Source organism: Nannobrachium achirus (assembly GCF_963921795.1).
Source record: "Nannobrachium achirus genome assembly, chromosome: 21".
In the NCBI taxonomy this organism is placed as follows: domain Eukaryota; kingdom Metazoa; phylum Chordata; class Actinopteri; order Myctophiformes; family Myctophidae; genus Nannobrachium; species Nannobrachium achirus.
In genome coordinates, this window is record NC_137828.1 from 10024603 (window position 1) to 10045720 (window position 21118).

The following is a 21118-nucleotide window of genomic DNA, read 5'->3' on the forward strand; positions in this document are numbered from 1 at the left end:
CGTGAGGCAACATCATCATCGCAAGAAAGCAGATAGTATTAATACAGTACATCATACAAAGCTTCATCCTTTTTCATTGTATCCGCTTTATCTCAATGGAGATTGTTGTGTGTGCCCGCGCGTCCGTGTGTGTGTGTGTGTGTGTGTGTGTGTGTGCATTCTTCACTCCGTTGGCACGGGAGGCGCTTGCGTGATTACGCAGCGCGTGCACGTGTGCGCAGCGCGGCGCACGGGCGCAGGAGGCGAATAGTAACCAGGCTTGCACAGTACATGACGTTCTACACTTTGCAATACATTGTTAGTAGGAGAAGTGTGTCTTTAGTAATAATAGTAACCAGCTTAGGCGTGGATAGTCTCCAGGGTGCATGATTTGTGTCCTATAATAACGTGATTCGTGTAGAGTCATAACGTGTTCTTCTCTCGCCTCCTGCGCAGTGTCTGTGTATGCTTTGGTTCACTCACCCTCAGTCTGTCCCTCGCTCTGTCCCCACTGTAAATCATAAAAGGCTTGCGCCTCGTCAGCAGTGTTGAAGAAGTAAACCTGCTCATCTTTCTTTATCCTTAGTCGACACGGGTGTTGTAGCCTCACCGACGCTCCTTTTTTGTAGAAGCTGGTCATGATGGCGTTGAAAGCTGAGCGTTTCCTGGACAGGTCGGCGCTGATATCATTGAAGAATCTTAGCTTCTGGCCGCGGAAGGTCAGGTCCTGGTTCCTTTTGGACATCACCAGCTCTTTGTGTTGAAAGTAGTGGAACCGAACTATGAATGGTCGGGGTGCTCTCCTCGTTGCGTCGTCCTCATTCAGTCTCCCAAGGCGATGTGCACGGTCCAGTGCTAATGGTGGCGAGAAGAACTGTTCTCCAAAGATCTCGTTGAATACAGTAGTCATGAACTTTAGCTGGTCTGTCTTGCCCATTGTTTCTGAAATTCCAATTACTTTTAAATTGGATCGCTTAGACTGATTTTCCAATGTATCCAGCTTAGTCAGCGTTTGCTCATATTGAGTTTTCAGCCGACTGTAACTCGATTCTAAGTTAACAACCCTGTCACTTTGGCTTGAGAGAGCTCCCTCCATCTCAGAAATGCGCTCACTCTGTGCGCCGATATTTGTCTGAATAGCTGCCAGAGTAGCATTAATCGGGGCGAGGGCAGTAGCTAGGGCTATGTCCACTGTCATGGACAGGTCCTTTTGAATCGCCGTTCTCAAGTTGTCCAGGTCTTTAGGTTGTAAACCTGGGCTTGCTTCTTCAGCAGTCGGCGGCTTTGTTTGGCCTGGTGCGGCGGTGGCTCCAGCCATTGTTCGGTTCCCCTCCCCCACTGCTGCCTCTGATTCAGGTCGTGGCTGTGGGTTGTTGTTCTTTTTCGCTATTTTGTCTTTTTTGACCGACCTGGTAGTTGCAGGTCTGTCTGGGCTAATCTTAAAATAAGCCTTTTGCGACATAAAAGCTGGATATAGTCTGCTAGAAATTAGATGAACATAAAAGTTTGAGAGAGAGCCACCAACTCGTGCCTCCTACCCTCTCATGCTCAACCGGAAGGGTTTCAAATTTGTAAATTTTTTCATAAAGCAAAGCCCTGCTTCATCATACAAGGCCGTCGCACAAAAGTAGTGAAAACAGGCGTTGTGTGCTTGTAGATCGGCTGTTTTCACTAGTTTAAATCATTTTTAAAATGATAAATACAAAACAAACGGTTTTGGACATACAAGGTTTCCACCCGACAACGACGGAATACAACTCATGTACAGTAATTGGCCCACTGGCTTGTCACTTGTCATGATCTGAAATGGCAAATCATTGAGTAGCAGCAGCGCTATGGAGAGAGATCTCTCTCTATAGCACGCAATGAGGGCCTCTCCACTCCAACTCTTTTTCCCGGGCTGAATCAGGGGCCCAGCACGTCCCTGCTGCAGTAGGTAAAACAGTGGAGTACCTTTTCCCCCCCTGATGGATTAGATACTGACCTCGCTGCAGCCAGTGTCACTGCCACACACATGTCATTGTTCTGGGTGACCCTCACAGCAGCCTCCACTTTGTCCAGCATGTCCGCTCGCCCGGCGAACATGGCCACCACGGGGGCCAGCTTAGTGATGCCGTCCATCTGACAGTCCACCTCACAGCCTCACATGCACACATCAACATGGGTTTATGTACTTAGCTCATTTTATCTTGTCATCATGTCACCTTTCTTGTTATTTGTATGAGGACCCCAATGGAAATAGGTCATGGACTTTATAGTTTTATTCTCTGTCTGCCGATTAAAGGTGTATTCAGTGATAATGAAAATGGCCGGGGGTCATCTTGTCACAGCGTGGAAATGTTTAGTTTTTTATACATTTTCTACACCATTATAATGTTCTCGTTTTGATCATTAGACCCAATCACTGAATATCGGTAGGCCTACGTCTCCAGCTTCAGGATATGTATGATACTGATTTACTACCAGACTATGGCATTTTATGAGTTCAGTAGTTTACAATCTAGAATTTAGCAGATGTTCTTAATTCAGAGCGACTGTGGTTCTCAAAACTTTTATTTTGACCATCATAACTAAACATCATAACATAACTACGGCCATACTCTAGCCTGATTGGTCGAGGACTGGCTGGCCACCTCTGAAAACTGAATCTAGCTATGCTCGTAACACGGGCCATGGTGGAAGTCCTTATGGTCAGCACACATTCTAGTGAGGAGAATGAATGGAAAATTTACCAATTATATTTTTATTTGAATGAATTACAATCACTGAATATACCTTTAACCAACCCTGCACATGCCTTCTAAATGTTCTCAAACTTTTTTTTGTGCCAATTGGGACCCCCAAATATGATATGTATTTGGCCGCGGACCCCCATCTGAAAATGTTTTGTGCCGGGAATTTGTGTGGTTATTATTATTTGAAGTTAAACTGAACTAAACTAAGCTAGAAGACTAAACCAAACTACCCATGCAACATCAACTCAAGATAGTTTTCTGTAGTGTGTGCGTGTGTGCTTGTGCGTGCCTGCAGCTTGTGCATGCCGGCGTGTGCTTGTTTGTGTACGGATGTGTGTGTCCCCTACCGGTTTCTGCTTTGCCGCTGTCCACGTTTCTAAAGAACGCCTTCAGGCTCCCGTTCAGCCACGGGCCGTCAATGGGGAGCACAGGTTTGGGACCCACTGCAAGGTGTTCAGTTGAAAGGAGAGAGTTGTACAGGCTTATAATGGATATGTCAGGAGGGGGAATGTAAAGATTATTCCATCTCAGATGGTTTCAAACCGGGACCCCAATTCTGTGTTGACCTTGAAGTCAGAGACTAAGTACATTAAATAACACAATCTTCTCCTCCTAACGTGGTTCTTTGTCTGAGACCCTGCCAGGACATCTGACAAGCTACTTTCAGGTCCTCAGGTTTCTTCTCAGGCTGAGAAAAAGGAGTCTCTGGTATAGATACACATGTGACAAAATGGGACAAGGCACGCCAGGATATGTGCAAAAGATTTTTCCATGTAAATCATATGATACAGTAATCAGGGGCGTCACAAGGGGTAGGAAAGTGGGACTGAGTTACCAGGGCCCAAGGTGGAGGGGCCCTAGTAACTTTAGCTATTGAAAAATAGCAGATATACAAGCTCACAGCGCGGCACCGAGTGCCGCGCTGCGAGCTTGTAGATCTGCTATTTTTTTGAAAAGTCATGAAAATGTGTGCAAATCTTTGAATATATGTATTTTTTAACTTTGTAACTCAAATTTTGCTTCTGGGGGGGGGGGGGGGGGGTCCCTGGAACTAAATATTTTGAGATGGAGGTCCGTGGCCAAATGCATATCATCTTGAGAGCCACTGACATGGAAACATAGGTTTCTTGCACACATTTTCACAATTTTTATCAAAAATAGCAGATCTACAAGCTCGCAGCGCGGCACTCGGTGCCGCGCTGTGAGCTTGTATATCTGCTATTTTTCAATAGTTAACATTCATGGGGGGCCCGCAGTGAGTCTTTGTACCCAGGGCCCAGAATTTGGTGTGACGCCCCTGACAGTAATCCTATAGCCATACCGCTCCTGTGATCTTGCTGTCAGTTGTGACAGGTTTGGCTGCAGCTTGGCATTAGACTGTAAGGACTGTTTGCTTTGTAATGCTTATAGAGGAATAAAGTCATTTCTAGCACTGACCGTTTAGCTGGAACATATGGTTCTCTGTGAAATTAGCAGGAACTCTATATTATAATAACCAACTGGACTGGAAAAAAATACAGAATTTCCCCAAAAGAGGGAAGCGTGAGTGCATGGAATATTTTTCATGGAAAGGTGATTCCCCAGCGAGTAGTTATGGGACACATGAGTGTTATCGGAAAGCGCTTTCATTTCAATGTCCTCAGCAAAGGCCTGGGTAACTATTAACTCTTTGATATTATTACAAAGTCCACTTGTTATTTATGACGAGATACGCCTTCATAAAGTGATATGGAAGACTGACACGGTACCTCCTTTCTGTCGGTATGGGTTGTTGAGAGGCAGATCGTACACTGTTCCCGATCCAAAGAACTTGTAGGTGCGTTCGGTCAAATCATCCACACTGACACCTGTTGACAGACAGTTAAAGGAGTAGTTCACTCCCAAAATGACTTTTTTTCTATTGAATACTCACACCATGGAGGAGACTAGAGTTCAGATTTTGTATTTGTCGCTTTCCTAAAACAAAAATTTGATTAAATACATTTAGCCCCATTGATTCCGGATGGGTACCAAATGCATTTGGGTCCCCATCCGGAATCAAAGGGGGTACATTGATTGTAATCACATTTTTGTCTTAGGAATGCAACAAAAAACCAAAAAATATTATTGAACTCAAGTCTCCATAGCGTGAGTAATCAATAGGAAAAAAGTAATTATGGGGTTGAACTACTCCTTAAAGGTCCTACACCATGCATTTAAAAATAATTTATATAACACTGTTTGTGTCCCAAAAACGTTTTTGAAAAGTTTTGAGGCTAAATTACCACTCCTGAATACAGAGCCCCTGTCATTTCTGCCTGGCTTTCAGAGCATTTTCAGCTGCAGTACCACCTTGTCCTGAGTGGGAGGACTGCGCTATTGAGCCGGTTTTGGCCCCACACTCCTCCCCACCTCCTGCTCAGCAGGCCTGCCCACCCCTCCCCAACCCTCTCCCAGCTCCTCCTGCCTCCTTCTCAGGCCTGCCCACCCCTCCCCAACCCTCTCCCAGCTCCTCCTGCCTCCTTCTCAGGCCTTGTGACATCACAAATCTGACCTTTCACAATCAGGACCGTTCTGAGACATGCTAACATAGATCTGTCCATAAACTGATTTTTGCTATTTTGTTTGTTCATCATGACAATATTGTTGTTCAATGAGGTGTGGCCTTATAGATAGTAAATGTGTCTGTTTTCTGTGCGTTTCCTCAATGTTTTGACTACTCATGTAGTGTGTTGCAAAATCATTGTCTAATAAATATCTCTCCTTTTCTGATTTAATTTATTTAGTTGGATGAGATAGTCAGATATTTGTCTCGTATGTCACATATTTAAGATGGCTATTAACCATTGGTAAGCCTTATATGCTTAATACTATACTACTGTATATGCCGAATAGCAAAAATACAACATCATCTTAGAATTGTTTTGGGGGAAAAAAAGAGACATTTTGGGTAAATCTATTCAGACTAGGGATGCCAGTGTTTTAGGCTACCTCCACACTGGCTCAGGGACTCCAACAGGACATAGGCCTGGTCTCCATAGCAGGTCTGTTCCCCTGTTGCCCTGCGGTAGAACGGGTTGGCCGACTCGGGACGAAATTCTGGACATGGCTCCAGATCCGACAGGACTTCTTTCAGTTTGTCTGGCTTGTAGATCCAATGCATGGGCTGGGCTACACGGGAGGAGAGCACACACACACAAGCACACATACAGAACAATATACATTAAGAACTACACATGCAAAACAAACATCATCAAACAAAGTGAGTTTTTAGCAACTTCTTTAAAGGAGTAGTTCACCACTTTTCAACCTGTCTTCATATAATAGGTCCTCACTAATGTTCATGATAAAATATCACAATTTTTTTCTACTCAGTCCAAGTCTCCTAGGAGAGCTGTGGGAAGTTCAAAATCCATCGTCTTGTGACATCATCATTTTCCACAAAAAAATTGAATCAATATTTTTGAAAAAGATATTTTGATTTTTATTATGGCGAGAACAATGGCTTCCACTTTAAAATTGCAACTTTTCAGGAATAGAAAGCCTGCAGTTTATATAAGCTGGATTGGCAATCGATGGGTTTCTGACCTGCCCACAGCCCTCCTCTGAGAAAAAAAATAAAAAAGCTATTTTTTGAGTGAGGACCAATTATATGAACATAGGTTGAAAAGTGATGGAGTGCCCCTTTAAAAAAAAGACAAAAGAAAAACCTCAAAGTAACTTAGTTTTAGCTAGTTTTTGGGATATCTATTTAACAAATTATTAATTTGTTCTCCTGCTAGGCCGCAAAAATGTGGAATACCCTACCGACGGCCTTAAAGGAGTGTAAATCCCTACACTCCTTTAAAACTGCTGTGAAAAGTCACTTACGCAACTTGATGCAACTGGTAAAAAAGACAAAGCCTTACCCTTACCTCCCCTGACATTTCTACTGTAAATACCATTCATTTGTTTTCCGACTGTGTTATGATATTTTCTGCATAGTACTGTGTTCTATGTGTCTGTCATTTTATGTTTATGAGTATGAGTTGTAAAAAGGGACCCCAATTTAAACAAGCCAAAAGCTGTCTTGTGGTGTTTATCCTTTTAGTTGACGTTGTACCAGTGAACTGTACTGTCCTGTACCTTTTCCTATGCAAACCTCTAATAAAGTCTTCAATCAATCTCAAGGTCTCACATTGGCAAGAGGATGATAATGTTATGTGGGGGACCAGCAGCCCATGTGGAGCTTTAGAAGTGATAAAAAGGATTTCAAATTTCCAGTTCCAGTTGAGCTGCAGTAGAATGTTTACAGTTGTTTACGGTATATAACCTGAAACAAGTCATAGTGAGGCCCTGCCTCTCTGCACCTTATCAGCAGAAGCAACGTGCACATGTGTCTTACTGATTGTGTTCCGATGGTGTTCACAAGCACAACAGGAGAATAGCTTATAATACCATCTCATAGTGTGTGTAACCCATATTCACCATAACCCGCTCTGCAACTAGAGCACAGAACCAAGGCTGCATAGCATGCCCCACTTCTGGCTTTATGGAATATTCATGTCTTGGATGTGATTATAATGTTATGTAATCACAGTCAAATGATTGACTGTCAAACATAGTCCAATATGTGATCTATTCAGTTACATTGTGTGACTTGACTTTGATATTGGTTTTAACTACTTTGAACCTGGCTATTTGTGGTACAACAAAGTATGTACTCTGTATATTATCCATTATCTGCTGGGTGAAGCTGAAACTGAGGCCATGGCTACACGGAGCTGGATATTTCATATATCCCGGTTTTTCAGATATCCGCATAGAAAAATATCTAAGTCCACACGACAAAGATATCTAGGTCTAACAAGCACACACACAGTAAAGTCTTCAGAGATATCCGGGTTCCCTGTCTACACGGATCCAGTGAATCGGATATTTTTCAATCTCTCCACTTATTTATCCGGTTTAAAAAATATCCAGCTTCGCGGCCCGAAATATCCAGCTTCATGTGGCTGCAAGCTAGTCCAGTATCTGGCTTAAAGTCCTGTTCGCAATTTGGTGTTAGGGGAGTTTCTCACCTGAACTGAGTCAGTGGGTCCCTAGACATGAAAAATCACAGAGGTGCTCGTCCGCCATAGTGCCAGGAATGGCGCAATGGCCAAATCAAATATGGCTGCCATCGGCTATGATGAAAATCCAACTTTTCTGTTTCTGGGTGTATATGCACATGTAATACCTCTATTTGGACTAATTGTGGTGTGGGGAATTCATTTCTGATATTGTTTTGACCATTTTGGGCGATTTGGACCTCAAAAGGTCATGGTCAAGGTCATTTTGCTATTCCGAAGACCGTGGGCCATAACTTGGCCATTGTTAGGAGTAAAAACAGGTGCAGTAGGTCTAAATCAACTAATGCTGACATGTATAATTCATTTCTGACATTGTTTTGACCATTAAGGATCATCTTGTCTTTGAAATATCAATGTCAATGCCATTTTTCAAAAACGATTTTGTTCATTACTTGCACTTTTATAGTATTTTGTGTAAGTTTGTTACTATTTTATAGTAAGATTGTTTTGTTTATAACAAAAGACATACTAGTGAGAAATACAACAAGTAAGCATCCACATTTAACTTTAAATTGGGGTTTAAAATGGGTGTTTAAATGAGCAAATAAGACTATTTACGAATAAAAGTGACAAATAAAATTACACAACAAAATCACACACACAATTAAATAACAATTTCCCTCAAAGTGCACCATATTGGGATTGTGTGCATGCAAGTTAGTATGAGGTGTTTTTACAGGATTGATTTGGCATTGTTCCATGGCAAAATATGATGCACAGAACTCCATCAGTGTCGAGTGTCTTGCTTCAGACATGGCAGGAGTGTACTAAAGTCAAAGTGCTCCTTCCATCCATCAGAGCTTGACATTGACTTTTTGAGGCAGTTGTCCTTTGGACAAGTATATTTCCCATTCACTTGTCCGGAGACAAAAGTCACTTGTCCGGATAAAAATTTCATACATTGAAATAATAACAAAAGGACGGCTAATGACCCCCCTTGCTCCCTCCACTCCATAGTATGGGCACTTGTCCCGGACAACAGGACAAGCCTTTATGTCATGCCCTGTTCCATGTTCCATTGGTTCTAGTCTTTCCTCAGGTTCCTTGGCTGTTCAAGCAGGTGGCAAGAAATGCGCTAGAAAGGTGCCTTGTTGGTCTCAGCAGTTGTACTTCTCTGCTACCAATACTGTGTCTTGTTCTGTCAAGGTCTTTGCCTCTCCAAAGTTTGTTAGACATTGTACTCGGTCAGAAGCCATAACTACATGTTTAATCCTCACCTGGCCCATGCAGTCATCTCCTGTCTCCAAGGCATATGTGCCTTGATCACTGTCTTGGCTAGTGGTGCTCCAAGATGAGACTGCTTGATGCAGTGCAAGTGAGTCTCACCAGTGCCATACTGCTGCCAGATCTCCTTCATCCCCAGTGCTTGGAAATATGGGGTGTAGTATAGCAGTAATGTGAAGGAGACAACAACTCTCTGGGGTCCGCTCATAGTTCCGACATCCCATTATTCTGACCATTAGGTTAGTGAAGGTTAGGGATAGGCTTAGTTATAATGGAGGCTGTACATGCACCAGGTGTCAGCCTCCTTAATCCTATTCAAGATGTCTGGGATCTCTTCTCCACTAGCGACATCATCAACAGAGACAACAGAGCTGATAATGGTAAATGGACTGCATTTACAGTATATAGCGCTCTTCTCCAAAGCGCTGTACAATGTATTTCACATTCACCCATTAACACACACATTCACACATACATTCACACCAAGAAACCATGCAAGGTGCTCATCGGGAGCGGTTAGGGGTTCAGTGTCTTGCTTAAGCACACTTCGACAAATAAGCAGGAGGAGACATAAATCGACCCTGGAACCTTCAGATTCCAAGGCAGCCGTTCTACCTACATCGCCACAAGCTTGAATGGCCACCATATTCCGAACACACAGCTGGAGAGCTGTTTGTTCACCTCAGACACCCAGAATGTGTAAAGTTGATGAGGGATGGGTGCGTCTATCGACTCTGTTATCTCTGATGATGATGAGTGGCTCCCTGCAAAAGGGGCTGGAGGTGAAGAGATCCCAAAGATTGAACTAGATTGAGGAGGCTGTCACCAAGCTGCTGGTACATGTGGAGTCAACTGGCCCTATTATAACTAAACCTACCCATAACCCTAACCTAATGGAGGGAATAATGGGTCGCCAGGATTATGGGTGGACCCCAGTGAGTTGTCGTAGTGATACTTCCAAGCACTGGGGATTAAGTAGATCTGGTAGCAGTATGGCATTAGGTGTGCAGCGGCACATGCTTCTACAGCATCAAGCAGTCTCTCATCTTGGAGCACCACTAGCCAAGACAGTGATCAGGGGACATTATGCCTTGGAAACTGGAGATGACTGCATGGGCCAGGTGGGGACTAAGCATGCAGCTATGGCTTCTGACCGAATACAATATCTAACAAACTTTGGAGAGGCAAAGACCTTGACAGAACAAGACAGCATTGGTAGCAGAGAAGTACAACTGCTGCCTGAGACCAACAAGGCACCTTTCTAGTGCATGTCTTGCCACCTGCTTGCAACAGCCAAGGAACCTGAGGAAAGACTAGAACCAATGGAACATGGACGGATGCAAGGAACACTTCGACTCTCGAGGATATGGCTGCCTTGCTGAATACATCCTGTAAAAACACATCATACTAACTTGGATGCACACAATCCCAATATGGTGCACTTTGGAAATTGTTATTTAATTTTGTGTGTGCTTTTGTTGTGTGATTTTATTTGTCACTTTTATTCGTAAATAGTCTTATTTGCTCATTTAAACACCCATTTAAAACCCCCCTTTAAAGTTAAAGTGGATGTTTACTTGTTGTATTTCCCACTAGTATGTCTTTTGTTATAAACAAAACAAACTTACTATAAAATATTAACAAACTTACAAAAAATACTATAAAAGTGCAAGTAATGAACAAAATCGTTTTTAGAAAATGGCATTGACATTGATATTTCAAAGACAAGATGATCCTTAATGGTCAAAACAATGTCAGAAATGAATTATACATGTCAGCATTAGTTGATTTAGACCTACTGCACCTGTTTTTACTCCTAACAATGGCCAAGTTATGGCCCACGGTCTTCGGAATAGCAAAATGACCTTGACCATGACCTTTTGAGGTCCAAAATGGTCAAAACAATATCAGAAATGAATTCCCCACACCACAATTAGTCCAAATAGAGGTATTACATGTGCATATACACCCAGAAACAGAAAAGTTGGATTTTCATCATAGCCGATGGCAGCCATATTTGATTTGGCCATTGCGCCATTCCTGGCACTATGGCGGACGAGCACCTCTGTGATTTTTCATGTCTAGGGACCCACTGACTCAGTTCAGGTGAGAAACTCCCCTAACACCAAATTGCGAACAGGACTTTAAGCCAGATACTGTATTAAGCCCCAACAGCACAAAAAATGTCTAGCTTCAGAAATATCCAGCTCTGTGTAGCCATGGCCTTGGCTTAATTCCCCAGTGGGATTAATAAAGGTCTACCTTAAGTGCATGGTTTAATGGGGCATTCTAGATTCTACAGAATAAAGGGTGAAGAAGAAGGGAGCCTAAAGTCTATCCAAAACGTTGGTGTGTTTCCAGTGTGTCCACCATAACATATTTGCATTGGCACCTACGAGGGTGCGGCGCAGTGGGCTAACACTCCTTTGTTATTTAATGTTTGATCCATTGGTTCAACTTGGCTTGCACCTCCAGGGGTGTCGCACCAAATTCTGGGCCCCGGGTACAAGGATTCACTGTGGGACCCCTGTGCTTTAACTATTGAAAAAAAGCAGATATACAAGCTCACAGCGCTGCGAGCTTGTAGATCTGCTATTTTTGAAAAATCATGAAAATCTTTGAATATTTCAAATCCTTCTGAGGTTTTTTGAAAAACCCATGTTTCTATGTCAGTGGAGCTCAAAACTTTTCATGTGCAGGACCCCCAAAATGGTATGTATTTGGCCACGGACCCCCATCTCAAAATATTGAGTTCCAGGGACCCCCCAGAAGCAAAATTTGAGTTACAAATGTTCGCTTAAAAAATACATATATTCAAAGATTTGCACACATTTTCACGACTTTTCAAAAACAGCAGATCTACAAGCTCGCAGCGCGGCACTGTGAGCTTGTATATCTGCTATTTTTCAATAGCTAAAGTATAAAATAATGAAGGCCCCTCCACCACCTTGGGCCCCAGTAACTCAGTCCCACTTTCCTACCCCTTGTGACGCGCCTGGGCACCTCTGTTCTAACCAGCTCTCCTTCATGTCCCCCAACTTAGGTTCCACCAATGGGAAAGTAACACTGCATGCAACAATTCAAAATACAACAAACAGTTCCATAGCAAAACATTTCTTTGTGACCTGATTACAGTACATGACTTGCCACAATGAGATTCTTTAAAGTTTAGAGGCCATGTTGCATCCTGTTCCTCTTAACTAAGGCCCACGGTTGTAATATTACAATGTTTGTATTTTATCCAAAAAAAGGTTTAAATCATTTTATTTTAGCTCCCCATACCACCTAAACACCACCATTGGATTCTATTGTTTAGTATTACAATGCCATTGGCCACAATATTTGCATATAAATACCCCCCACAGGGGCTGACATTCACACCCGCCACACCCGCTGAAATTCCAGAGTTTTGACGAACAACATCTCACTTTTTCATGGAAGCTATACCTCAAAAAAACATAAGTAAAATGCCTGTACTATTCTTTTTGGTGATCATTAGAATGTCTAGAACATGTACATATGTTATTATTTTGAAAAATATCCCCCATATGTAAATTAGAGCATGATTTATGATTTTTGATTTATGGCTATAAAATCTTACAAAAACATTTTTTTGAAAAAAAACATTACATTTTCCTCTTAATAGGACTCCTACAACACCATCTGATTTTTTTCAATTTTTTATTTCAAGTATTTCTTAATGCGGGCCTTAGAGGGTTTTAAACTGGAAGTGCTGTGATAAACCCACGTCGATTCATCTTACCTGCTGCGTCTGCCACCGCTGCCCCAATAATGGCCCCGATAGCTCTGTCTGACACATCCGTGGCCATCTGCAAACATAATAGGCCTACATATTAGACAAGAACTTAAAAGTTCTATTAGACAGGTCTAAGCCTACAATCTTTCGATAAAAGGGTGTACCAAACTTTTCTCAGTTGATTCTAATGTCTTTTTTCCTGTAGAATCCATTTCTGCCTTGTACCTTTTTGTATTGTGCATAATTACAGTATTTTCTGGACTATAAGGCGCACCTGACTATAAGGCGCACTGTCAATGAATGGTCTATTTTTGAACCGTTTCATATATAAGGCGCACCTGACTATAAGGCGCACATATTAGACGCTACCGTTGCGTTATGCATCCAACAGATGGAGCTGTGCTAAAGGGAATGTCAATGTCAATGAATGATCCATATATAAGGCGCACTGGACTATAAGGCGCACTGTAGTTTCTTGAGAAAATTAAAGGCTTTTAAGTGCGCCTTATAGTCCGGAAAATACGGTAATGAGACAATTAGAATGTTGACTCAAATATGCTAATTGACTCATTAATTATGCATGATACAAAAATGTACATGGCAGAAATGGATTCTACAGGAAAAAAATACATTAGAATCAACTGAGAAAAGTTTGGTACACCCTTTTATCCAAAGATTGTAGGCTTAGACCTATGGGATAGTCATATAACTTTAAAACGGACCAGTAGGTTCATCTTTACATTTAAAGACTTAAATTAAAACACTGGGTATTGCAGTGTACTGTACTGTACTGTACTGTACTGTACAGTACATGTACTGTACATATTTGCTTACATGAACAGTGCTGTACATTACAGTAGTATATAATAAGTGTAGCATTACTTGAATGACATTATTCTGCACAGAAGCCGTTTCTTTAAAGAGAACCAACGATATATTGACTAAACCATTGTATGTTCTTACCACAGAGCCCCTTACTCGCCGTCTTCCACTATCGAGTTTGACTGACGCTGTCGGTTGTTATGTGACGTGTGAGGGTGCAACCACCATCTGGTCAGCCGGCTGATAACACGCGCATACGAACGAACGCACGCACGCGCGCACGCACGCACGCACGCACGCACGCTCGCACGCACGCACGCACACACACACACACACACACACCACATTTGCGTCTATGTTCACATTCATGTCCACGATAAGACTGCCTTGTAGAAAGGACTTAAACACCCAATGCAGTCAGACAATATGAAAAAATCACACTTGTGTGAACTGAGCGGTGGAGGCTGCGGTGTGTGTGTGTGTGTGTGTGTGTGTGTGTGTGTGTGTGTGTGTGTGTGTGTGTGTGTGTGTGTGTGTGTGTGTGAATGTGAGTGTGTGTGCCTGGCCTGAGGCTGAACAACAGCGCCCCTCCCTTAACATGTGTGGTCAGAAAAGGTATTGCAGGCTACATACAGACAGACAGACACGGCCACGTATAAGAGACGGTGTGACCACCGCTCAAAAAGTCAAAAAGTGCCTAGACAGCAGAACAATGTTATATAATACAATACAGTTAGCAATCAACAATCATGGATGATAATAAAGGAAACAATGCCACCTTCAAATTGAGCCACACACACACACACACACACACACACACACACACACACACACACACACACACACACACACACACACACACACACAGGCACATAGTGCTGCTGTTGGAAAGAGTCCAGGGAGACATTTGGCCAGCAGGGGGCATCTTCTCTAACACAGTGGGTGCAAAATGAGTATAGAGGGACTCCTCTCAAACATAGGTTTAATGGTCCAGAATGTAACACTGATGATCTCTCTCTCTCTCTCTCTCTCTCTCTCTCTCGCTCTCTCTCTCTCTCTCTCTCTCTCTCTCTCTCTCTCTCTCTCTCTCTCTCTCTCTCTCTCTCTCTCTCTCTCTCTCAATTCAATTCAATTCAATAGGCTTTATTGGCATGAAATTGTACAAATGTTGCCAAAGCACAAATACAATTATGACAAACAACAAACAATATAACAATATAAATCAATGAAATGACAGTACATAAAGGAGATGGTGTGGTAAAGTAAACATGGTATACAGTATAAATATGTGTCCTACTGGTTGTCCCTTTTCTTGTGACAGGAATTGACATATTTTGCAGCTAAAACTGCACATTCTTTCATTTCTCCCAAAAGGAGTGGCAATTTCTCCCTTTCTGTCATACCTCTGAATTCTGGGCAAATTATTTCAATTTTTGTGAAGAATTCCTCCCTAATGTTTGTGTATTTTTTACATTGTGTTACTCTCTCTCTCTCTTCCCAGCACTGACTCCACACTAGGGTTCACCTCCCCTTCCGATGAAGCCCTGGCCAGTTTCCAGTACCGCTGCCTCGGCCTGGACTCTGGTGGGTCGGGTGTCCAGTCCATCCTCATCGATCCCTCCCCATGCTCTTCTGGACTCTGGTGGGTGTCGTCCAGTCCGTCCTCATCGATCCCTCCCTCCCCATGCTCTTCCACACTGGCAAAGTGGAGTATTTTAGAGGTCATGTCATCCGCACGATCAATAGCATGGAAAACAATCAACAGACACACTGCCATGGTCTCTCTATTAAGAACTACCAAAAGGTCACGTTCCAATATCTTGGGATACTGTGGGCAGGGGCGTCACACCAAATTCTGGGCCCTGGGTACAAGGATTCACTGCGGGCCCCCCATGAATGTTAACTATTGAAAAATAGCAGATATACAAGCTCACAGCGCGGCACCGAGTGCCGCGCTGCGAGCTTGTAGCCTGACTGCAAGCGTCCGACTCAACACACCACACTAGCGAGCTTGTAGATCTGCTATTTTTGAAAAATTGTGAAAATGTGTGCAAGAAACCTATGTTTCCATGTCAGTGGTGCTCAAACTTTTTCATGTCAAGGACCCCCAAGATGATATGTATTTGGCCACGGACCTCCATCTCAAAATATTTAGTTCCAGGGACCCCCCCAGAAGCAAAATTTGAGTTACAAAGTAAAAAAATACATATATTCAAAGATTTGCACACATTTTCATGACTTTTCAAAAATAGTAGATCTACAAGCTCACAGCGCGGCACTCGGTGCCGCGCTGTGAACTTGTATATCTGCTATTTTTCAATAGCTAAAGTTACTAGGGCCCCTCCACCTTGGGCCCTAGTAACTCCCACTTTCCCCCCCCTTGTGACGCCCCTGACTGTGGGCATTACAAGGAATGGACGTCATTTAAACTGTACTGTACCTATGGGCACGTGCACACATAGACATCAATGGGGGCTCAAGCCCCTGCCCTTTTATCCATAATGTCAAAAGTGGCCTCTCCAGACCATGAATGCAGTTTTTACCATGGTGAAAGAAATGCAAATGCCCTCTTTCCATGCCATACCTGAAGGCAGCCTTTTCCAAACTCTCCTGAACTTGAATGCAGCATCTTATGTTGAAAGAATTGCCCTCTCCGTGTAGAAATCCATGCCGTTACGCCACATTTCCAGTATTGATTTGAATTAGTTCAGTGTTCACGGTTCAGGTATCACGCACCGAAAATAGCTTAAGATTAAGCATTGTTTTGGGACTGAGCCCTATGTCAAATCCTTTTTAACCAGAAACCAACGGTCATTGTGTGCTCAGCTGAGAGCTGGTATCCTACCTCTAGCTATTGAGGTGGGGAGGTTCTCAGCTGTACCAGAAGAGAATAGGATATGTAATGTATGTGACCTGAAAGATGTTGAAAATGAATTTCATTTCATGTTTTATTGTACTCTATATGATGATTTGAGGGTCCCTTTGTTTGATGTAATGCAAAAACAAAAACCTGAGCTGTTCTGGGAAGATGATGGACAGAAGTTAGAATGGTTGTTTAATTATGAAGTCTTTAAGACGGCACATTTTGTTTCCCTAGCCTGGAGTAGAAGACAGTCTCAGCTCTTCAAATAGTAGCTTGAGTGTTAAAGTTGGTTATTTGTTTGATCATTGTTTATGTGAATTGTTATGTCGGTGAATTGTTTTTGTTAAATGAAATGTAAAAGTGTCCTGGGCTGGGCTTCCTTGGAAGCATGACACTAAAATAAAGAAATATCAATCATCAATCAATCAATAGCCGACCTCCAAGCTCGGAGCTTTTGGAGGTTGGCTATTTTCGATATTTCCGCTAAAAGGCCCTTTTAGAAATGTCAGCCCCTGCCTCTCTAACATTCTCTGCACGTCCCTGTATCTATGTATAAATGTACACGTACATTTAACCACTTAGATGAGGTCGAAGGACAAAAGCTCTACAAGCTCACAATAAATGCGTTAGGAGGTAGTATTGTACATCTGCAATTTTCATAGTCTTTGAAGACAAGCCTCATTACAATAGTTTCACACTTGCGCTACTTCGTAAAGCTCAAAAAACTATAGGCCTAATCTAAATAACATATAGCACATAATATAGTGACTTAAGGGGAGATCATTACCGTTGGACAAATCCACTGCTGGCAAGGCATTGTGCTTGCTTCCTTCACAGCATGGAGATAACCTGCCCTTCACTGAGCTGCGCAAATACATCATCTATTGTCACCGGATCAAGTGACAACAGTGGTACACCCCTATAAATGACAGCCTGCCGGAGCACAATGGCACAGTGCAGGGGCGTCACAAGGGGTAGGAAAGTGGGACTGAGTTACTGGGGCCCAAGGTGGAGGGGCCCTAATAACTTTATCTATTGAAAAATAGCAGATATACAAGCTCACAGCGTGGCACCGAGTGCCGCGCTGCGAGCTTGTAGATCTGCTATTTTTGAAGAGTTGTGAAAATGTGTGAAAATCTTTGAATATATGTATTTTTTAAGCGAACATTTCTAACTCAAAGTTTGCTTCTGGGGGGTCCCTGGAACTAAATATTTTGAGATCGGGGTCCGTGGCCAAATACATATCATCTTGGGGGGTCCTTGACATAGGTTTCTTGCACACATTTTCACGATTTTTCAAAAATAGCAGATATACAAGCTCGCAGCGCGGCACTCGGTGCCGCGCTGTGAGCTTGTATATCTGCTATTTTTCAATAGTTAACATTCATGGGGGGCCCCGCAGTGAATCCTTGTACCCAGGGCCCAGAATTTGGTGTGACGCCCCTGGCACAGTGATATTGATGGACTGAGTCTGTGGATGATAATGTGGCAGTGCCTGGATGCTCTGGAGGTTTTGCAGAGCTTATCATCTGGCAGGCCGACAGGCAGGGGCGTCACACCAAATTCTGGGCCCTGGGTACAAGGATTCACTGCGGGCCCCCCCATGAATGTTAACTATTGAAAAATAGCAGATATACAAGCTCACAGCGCGGCACCGAGTGCCACGCTGCGAGCTTGTAGATCTGCTATTTTTTTTTAAATCGTGAAAATGTGTGCCAAGAAACCTATGTTTCCATGTCAGTGGTGCTCAAACTGTGAAGGACCCCCCATCTCAAAATATTTTGTTCCAGGGACCCCCCCAGAAGCAAAATTTGAGTTACAAATGTTCAAGGGTTAATACATATATTCAAAGATTTGCGCACATTTTCACGACTTTTCAAAAATAGCAGATCTACAAGCTCGCAGCGCGGCACTCGGTGCCACGCTGTGAGCTTGTATAGCTGCTATTTTTCAATAGCTAAAGTTACTAGGGCCCCTCCACCTTGGGCCCTAGTAATTCAGTCCCACTTTCCTACCCCTTGTGACGCCCCTGCCGACAGGGGGGGACAATAGGGGGGGGGGACATGGAGGGGATGCCACCGGGGCATTCTGTGCCAAGTCTTGCAAATAGCATGTGGTGGGAAGGTGAGGACAGGAAACCGTGACCCTGCAAACCAATGCCCCGTCTATTCTTTGTTCCTAGTGTGCAGGGCACACACATGTCCCTCAGCCCTGGGCTAAAGGCTGCAATTTGTCACACTGATGCAAACATGCTGTGTCTTCAAAGCTGACCCTCCCAGAAAAATGTATACTTCTATTTAGCCTAATATGTGAGTGGCAACCTTGTGGCAGTCAGCAGCAGTGGTCTTCAGCGTTTTTCAGTCCAAGGATCCATTAAGGCTCTAACAGAGTCCAGGGTGAAGAGCTATTCACTTCACCTCGTTGTAGTTTCCTAGCTATCACCTAGGCTTTGTTATTGCGACCGTAGGTCGCATTTACTACCAAAACCTCCACGGGCTGTCTGTGAGTCAGTGAGTCAGTGAGTCCGTCACACTTTTGCACAGCTCATATCTCCACAACCGTTGCCCCCATCCATGCCAAATTTTGCACACACACTCCTTGACTGCCAAACTACAACCTCCAAGGACCCCCAGATGTGAAAAATGACCAAATGTGCAAAAATGACCAAATGACCACCCCAACGGGGCTGCTCACGGGGAATTCCCGGGGACCACCGACTCCGGGTGCTCCAGAACGGATGCAAAAGTGGTGGCGCCCCCAGTGGAGGACCCCCTGCCACTGCAGCGCACATAAAATGCCGTAACTCGGGCTAGGAGCGTCCGGGAGAGCCGGGGCCGGTACCTATTCGTCCGCCAAGGCAACGCGGAGACCCCACCCCTCATTTCTCACATGGCCCTATTCTAGCGCCACCTTCAGGCCGATTTTTAAAACACATTTTTGGACACTGATTCCTACAGTTTTTGCCCTAAAATCACCAATATCACTACACAGCATGTCTACACTCATGTCATCAACATGGATCAGGAAGATTTTGGAAAAACAAATTTTAGCCCTATTTGTGGAGATAAGCCACCTACGGTCGCTTATCTCCCGATTAGGGAGTCTTACTGGTGTATTTTTAGCAAAACCTCCACGGCTGTCTGTGAGTGAGTGAGTGAGTGAGTCCGTCACACTTTTGCCCTGCTCATATCTCCACAACCGTTGCCCCCATCCATGCCAAATTTTGCACACACACTCCTTGACTGCCAAACTACAACCTCCAAGGACCCCCGGAGCCCCAGGGACCCCCAGGTCCCTGGGGGACCCCCAGATGTAAAAAACGACCAAATGTGCTCACACGTCACACGTCACACTTTTTCCCTGCTTATATCTCCGCACCCGTTGACCCGATCCATGCCAGATTTTACACACACACTCCTTGCCTGCCAAACTACAACCTCCAAGGACCCCCGGAGCCCCAGGTCCCTGGGGGACCCCCAGATGTAAGAAATGACCAAATGTGCAAAAATGACCAAATGACCACCCCAACGGGGCTGCTCACGGGGAATTCCCGGGGACCACCGACTCCTGGTGCTCCAGAACGGATGCAAAAGTGGTGGCGCCCCCAGTGGAGGACCCCCTGCCACTGCAGCGCACATAAAATGCCGTAACTCGGGCTAGGAGCGTCCGGGAGAGCCGGGGCCGGTACCTATTCGTCCGCCAAGGCAACGCGGAGACCCCACCCCTCATTTCTCACATGGCCCTATTCTAGCGCCACCTTCAGGCTGATTTTTAAAACACATTTTTGGACACTGCTCCTACAGTTTTTGCCCTAAAATCACGAATATCACTACACAGCATGTCTACACTCATGTCATCAACATGGATCAGGAAGATTTGGGAAAAACACATTTTTGCCCTATTTGTGGAGATAAGCCACCTACGGTCGCTTATCTCCCGATTAGGGAGTCTTACTGGTGTATTTTTAGGTGATAGCTAGAAAACTACACCACGGTGAAGTGAATAGCTCTTCACCCTGTACTCTGATAGAGGCTTTAGGTGAGAGAGAGAGAGATGAAGACTACATGTATAAAATTGTGTTGCAGATTCAACTTTTTAATGTAGGTTTCATAGATAGCTTCATAGACTTGTGTTGGAGTTAACCACTTAAACCCTCAATACTTAGAAAACGTGTACTTTGTCTGCTCTTTTTTTCCCCGCACACCAAACCCCTTTGCCAAAATCTTTGCCAATCTGGCGTTGTGTGCTTCTTCTAGATCTGCTCTTTTTGGCTAACGTTCCCCTCAGAAAACGGAAGGGTTCAAGTGGTTAATGTGCAAACAAATCCTATTACAGAAATATTTGGTCTCCCCTGTTGTAACTCTAAAGGACCCCCTGGTGGTCCTGGACCTCCTGGACCCCCTGCTAAATAAAGACCCATGACCTACAGTGTGTGTCCCTCCTTCCGGTATGGCACACGTTAATTGTCATGCGGCTTTCATTATGGTTATGGCTTTCCTTTTATTCCGGCGCGCGCCACCTCTAAGTCCATTTTCCATATAGGACAGGAATGCTGATAATTGCCCGGCTGACTGTCCTTCCAGTCCAGAGGAGGGGGGGCTGAAACCTGAGAAGGGTGCTGAGAGGTACACGCCTGCTAGCTAGCGCC

The 21118-nt window shown here is 43.9% G+C and overlaps 1 pseudogene across 1 annotated transcript in view; it reads right to left on the reverse strand.

Annotated features, from left to right (window-relative positions):
• LOC308306884 (crystallin J1B-like) overlaps positions 1 to 13789 on the reverse strand; it is a 28649-nt pseudogene extending 14860 nt beyond the window's left edge. Inside the window, exons 1-6 of the transcript in view lie at positions 13749 to 13789; positions 12792 to 12858; positions 5685 to 5864; positions 4463 to 4561; positions 3062 to 3157; positions 1964 to 2120 (exon numbers count right to left, since the gene is read on the reverse strand). The product of the transcript in view is annotated as a crystallin J1B-like (transcript). The remainder of the gene's footprint in view (positions 1 to 1963; positions 2121 to 3061; positions 3158 to 4462; positions 4562 to 5684; positions 5865 to 12791; positions 12859 to 13748) is intronic.
• Positions 13790 to 21118: the final 7329 nt, after the last annotated feature.